The following is a 5,640-nucleotide window of genomic DNA, read 5'->3' on the forward strand; positions in this document are numbered from 1 at the left end:
GTGAAAAAAAGAACTACCTTTATTGGGACAAACACACATCTTTTATACACACACACATCTTGATAAAACAGGGAGACAATGCCACAGTTTTCCCGCCATTCCTGCCCCTCCAGACTGACCGGCGCCTCCATAGCAACCATAGTCCCACAGAATCCCAGGACACAGTGATGACGGTTTTGGGGTGATCCCGGGGGAGCGGCTGCACTTCCAGGGTGTCATTTGAAAGCTCTCCAAAAAGCATCATTTGACCGCAGTCCAAAAAGCGGTGTGATTCGTTATTGAATACATTGTGTGACAGATCAGCCGGGGTAGCTGGGGATCTGTCACACAATGTATTCAATTAAGAACAAAAATAAAGCATCTGTTACTTTTTGCATTTAAAATATTTACATATATAAATAGATATATAATTGGTTTCACATTAATCCCTCTTTACCCTTTAAATGTGTTTTTATTATTTTTTGGGGGTATAAAATTAGTTTTTAATTAGACATCTTATTAGATCACACATGACAGGATCACTGTAGATTAGCTCTGTTAGTTACGTCAGTAGTACATGTGCATTTCATGACTGAGATATTTATTACTACACAGCGTTACCGGAGCTATTGTTTCCTGGCATCTCCATAGTCCTTAGTGCTTGGTGAGTCTCTAGCATGACGTCCTTGTAAAGCTCCTTGTGTCCCTCTATATACTCCCACTCCTCCAGAGAGAAATACACAGCAACATCATCACACTTTATAGGCACCTGAAACACACACAACTCATTCAGGCCCTGATATTCTAAACCTCTCTGCTCAGGTGAGATATTCTAAAATGATCAAGGCAGATTTTGCTTTACTTCTCCAAGGAGTGTTCCTTGCATTTTTATATGTGAAGGAGAGACAAGCCCAGTGCAATATAGCACTGGATGACATGACAGTTCTGCTGCATTTACACTTTGTGCTTTCTATATTATACAACTTTACACTTCAGATTAAATTTTATTACATTTAAACTTTGCACTTTCTATTTAGTATTTTATTTTGTGTACAGCAGAATATTTTACAAATTCTGATTATAGCGCAGACTTCACAGAGACAGAACTGAATTTTCTAAGAAAAAGGAGAGGAACCTGGAAATCCCAGAGACATAAGAAATGCCTTCCATAGAAAGTAATAAAGCTCTCTGGGATATAAAATTTCATGTGAGAGAGAGGTTAACTGGATAACCCCTGGGGATGATATAAAGGCTCCAATTGCATCTATTCAAAATTAAACTAAAAGATTTTCACTACAATTTAACTTGCTTTTGTCTATATTTTAGTATATATTACTTTTCTATTAGTTAAAATGTGTTTTGTGAATTTTGAGCAAACGTCACCTGCATACAGCTGGCGAGAAAAATCAGTGAGACCAACTTGTATAAAATGCTTAGAACATTTCACAAGACTTGTGAGAGAGCTTCAGACATACCATGGGAACTCCCCTGTTCAGCCCAGGGAACTGCCCTTCTCCTCCCACTATATATATATATATATATTCATTTATCATTGTGCAGATGGACATAATCCGCTATAGCGAACCATGTCTGCCGCACATCGATAAATGTCGACATCATACGCTGTCGGCATTTATCATTGCACCAGCAGTTCTTGTGGCCGCTACCAAGGGATGCCAATCAAACCGATCGTATTCATGAAGCAGCATCGTATTCATATATATATATACACACACACATATATTTAGCTAGAGCTAAATCTAAATGTATTAAAATATAAATTAGAAAGTGAAACGCTTAAAGGGATATGATCCAGATGGAGCATGCAATTTTAAGCAACTTTCTAATTTAGTCCTATTATCAATTTTCCTTCGTTCTCTTGGTGTCTTTTTTGAAAAGGCAGGACTGAAAGCTTAGGAGCTGTCCAATTTTTGTTTCAGCATCCTGGGTAGCGCTTGCTGTTTGATGGCTACATTTAGTCACCAATCATCAAGCACTACCCAGGTTCTGAACCAAAAATGGGGGGCTCCTAAACTTACATTCCTTCTTTTCAAATAAAGATACCAAGAGAACAAAGAAAAATTGATATGAGCAATATATAGAAATTAAAAAGATCTTGCAGTGCTGGAGAGTTCTGACCTTTTTCTTTTGACTATTCAGTGAGTTCAGCCCATGTAAAGTGTGATCTGCAATTTCTTTCCAAGCTGGTGAACCTTTGAATATCAGAGCCATAGCACTGAGACAGGGACTGGTTCTCCAGATACATAAATATGGTCAGCACATGTGTCCTCAATCTCTGCGTGCAGACTTCAGGATCCCTGCAGAAACCCCAGTAATAACAGTAAATACAAAAAGTAGTCGCACAGGTTCCAATAAAAACTGCTTTATTCAGGTACTGGTTCTGTCACGCACTTTTACTGACAAAGCCAGGATAATGTTACTGAGAGCATGAAGAGACACAGACAGAAGGTAGGAAATACACACAGGGTCACGAGTCAGTAAAGGGCATCACTATGTATAATGTTACATTCCCCAGCAGTACTCACCTCTCCTCTCAGCTGGTGAATTGCTGCTGTTGGGGGATAATGTTACTGAGAACATGCAGAGACACAGACAGAAGGTAGGAAATACACACAGGGCCAGATGCGTCAGTAAAGGGAGACACTGTCACATGACTGATAAAATGTTACATTCCCCAGCAGTGCTCACCTCTCTGCTCTGCCGGTGAATGATGCTGTGTGAGGGCCTCTTCTTCACAACAACATATTCCTATTAAATATAGAAGAGAAAATCATCAGACTATTTCCCTGGACTAACATTTCTCCAGTTTTCATTTGCTTCTAAAACTCGTTAAATTAATGGGGTTTTCTTCACAGTCTTGATTATCACAAAGTAACGTAACTGACTGAATTACTTTGTGGGACTTTAGTGGTTTGAAGCTTCTGAAGACTGAGGTCATGAGCTTCAATCAAAAATGAAGACATTGCAGTATCATCAATGAATGTAAAATATAACCTGTGGGGGGGGGTCTGTTTTGGGGACCATTGAGTTGAGTCTTTAGGTGATAGGAGATTCCTCAGATACTGGGGTCTTGCAATTTAGCCCTTGGGAACTAGCATTTTATATTTGTTTGTGTTTTTGGGAATTATGCAGGGGGACCTTTGGGTTCTGGAGGAAGTTTTGGCAACAGGGGCTATTTAGTAGGGCTTGGGAGGGACATTTCATTTTTAGTGAAGGGTCCATGAGCCCCTCGTTGCTGGTGGAGGTTTTGCAATGAAGGATTGTGCAGGAGACCCTGAGTGTTGGGGATGTTTTACAATGGATGGTTTTGCAGTTCCTAGGTGTTGGGGGAGGTGCAGTGGATCCTGTGTGCTTGACAGTAACGACAGGTTTAGTAGTTGAATGTTTTCCAGGCAACATGCAAGAGAGGATGCAAGAGAGGTTTTAGCGTGTATAGTTGTGCAGGGGATGCTGGGGAGGATTTACAGTGAAGTGGTGTACAGGGGAACCTGGGTGAGCTGAAGTCGGGGTTAGTGCGATGGCCTGGGTGAGCTGAAGTCGGGGTTAGTGCGATGGCCTGGGTGAGCTGAAGTCGGGGTTAGTGCGATGGCCTGGGTGAGCTGAAGTCGGGGTTAGTGCGATGGCCTGGGTGAGCTGAAGTCGGGGTTAGTGCGATGGCCTGGGTGAGCTGAAGTCGGGGTTAGTGCGATGGCCTGGGTGAGCTGAAGTCGGGGTTAGTGCGATGGCCTGGGTGAGCTGAAGTCGGGGTTAGTGCGATGGCCTGGGTGAGCTGAAGTCGGGGTTAGTGCGATGGCCTGGGTGAGCTGAAGTCGGGGTTAGTGCGATGGCCTGGGTGAGCTGAAGTCGGGGTTAGTGCGATGGCCTGGGTGAGCTGAAGTCGGGGTTAGTGCGATGGCCTGGGTGAGCTGAAGTCGGGTTTAGTGCGATGGCCTGGGTGAGCTGAAGTCGGGGTTAGTGCGATGGCCTGGGTGAGCTGAAGTCGGGGTTAGTGCGATGGCCTGGGTGAGCTGAAGTCGGGGTTAGTGCGATGGCCTGGGTGAGCTGAAGTCAGGGTTAGTGCGATGGCCTGGGTGAGCTGAAGTCGGGGGTTAGTGCGATGGCCTGGGTGAGCTGAAGTCGGGGTTAGTGCGATGGCCTGGGTGAGCTGAAGTCGGGGTTAGTGCGATGGCCTGGGTGAGCTGAAGTCGGGGTTAGTGCGATGGCCTGGGTGAGCTGAAGTCGGGGTTAGTGCGATGGCCTGGGTGAGCTGAAGTCGGGGTTAGTGCGATGGCCTGGGTGAGCTGAAGTCGGGGTTAGTGCGATGGCCTGGGTGAGCTGAAGTCGGGGTTAGTGCGATGGCCTGGGTGAGCTGAAGTCGGGGTTAGTGCGATAGCCTGGGTGAGCTGAAGTCGGGGTTAGTGCGATGGCCTGGGTGAGCTGAAGTCGGGGTTAGTGCGATGGCCTAGGTGAGCTGAAGTCGGGGTTAGTGCGATGGCCTGGGTGAGCTGAAGTCGGGGTTAGTGCGATGGCCTGGGTGAGCTGAAGTCGGGGTTAGTGCGATGGCCTGGGTGAGCTGAAGTCGGGGTTAGTGCGATGGCCTGGGTGAGCTGAAGTCGGGGTTAGTGCGATGGCCTGGGTGAGCTGAAGTCGGGTTTAGTGCGATGGCCTGGGTGAGCTGAAGTCGGGTTTAGTGCGATGGCCTGGGTGAGCTGAAGTCGGGTTTAGTGCGATGGCCTGGGTGAGCTGAAGTCGGGGTTAGAGCGATGGCCTGGGTGAGCTGAAGTCGGGTTTAGTGCGATGGCCTGGGTGAGCTTAAGTCGGGGTTAGTGCGATGGCCTGGGTGAGCTTAAGTCGGGGTTAGTGCGATGGGCCGGGTGAGCTGAAGTCGGGGTTAGTGCGATGGCCCGGGTGAGCTGAAGTCGGGGTTAGTGCGATGGCCCGGGTGAGCTGAAGTCGGGGTTAGTGCGATGGCCCGGGTGAGCTGAAGTCGGGGTTAGTGCGATGGCCCGGGTGAGCTGAAGTCGGGGTTAGTGAGATGGCCCGGGTGAGCTGAAGTCGGGTTTAGTGAGATGATCTAGGTGAGCTAAAGTTAGGGTTAGTTAGAAGGTCTGGGTGAGAAGATCTGGGTGAGATGATCTGGGTGAGGTGAAGTTAGGGTTAGTGAGATGGTCTAAGTGAGCTAAAGTTAGGGTTAGTTAGAAGGTCTGGGTGAGATGATCTGGGTGAGGTGAAGTTGGGGTTAGTGAGATAGTCTGGGTGAAGTGAAGTTAGAATTAGTCAGATGGGTCCGGTGTATCAGAAGCAGCACAGTAAATAGGACCAGTGTCACATGACATTCACCAGCAGCTTTTACCTCTCCGGTCAGCAGGCAGATGATGCTCAGGGCCTGACTCAGGAACTGCTCTGCTATCTGCTTCCTGTATTTGTTCATCTTGTTTATCGTCAGTGACTGAGTCAGATTTTATAAAAGTGACACCTACAAAAGAAAGGAAAACAGCAACATGAGAGATGAGAAATAACCTGAGCTCTTCCTGTATTTATATTATGGTAAAGAGCCGATTATGTGATATAAAACATGTTTGTTTATTTTACTTGCACAATCTAATACTACACATATGACCAGCTGCATGTAGAGCAAGTAATACATACAGTGATAAAATG

The 5,640-nt window shown here is 46.2% G+C and overlaps 1 long non-coding RNA gene across 1 annotated transcript; it reads right to left on the reverse strand.

The window, feature by feature from the left end:
* Positions 1-695: 695 nt before the first annotated feature.
* LOC128657123 (uncharacterized) lies at positions 696-5,375 on the reverse strand. The gene is made up of 3 exons (XR_008402089.1): positions 5,333-5,375; positions 2,689-2,748; positions 696-748 (listed from the first exon to the last, which is right to left on the reverse strand). It is a non-coding gene; the product is annotated as an uncharacterized LOC128657123 (long non-coding RNA).
* Positions 5,376-5,640: the final 265 nt, after the last annotated feature.

This window comes from Bombina bombina, chromosome 4, assembly GCF_027579735.1.
Source record: "Bombina bombina isolate aBomBom1 chromosome 4, aBomBom1.pri, whole genome shotgun sequence".
In the NCBI taxonomy this organism is placed as follows: Eukaryota; Metazoa; Chordata; class Amphibia; order Anura; family Bombinatoridae; genus Bombina; species Bombina bombina.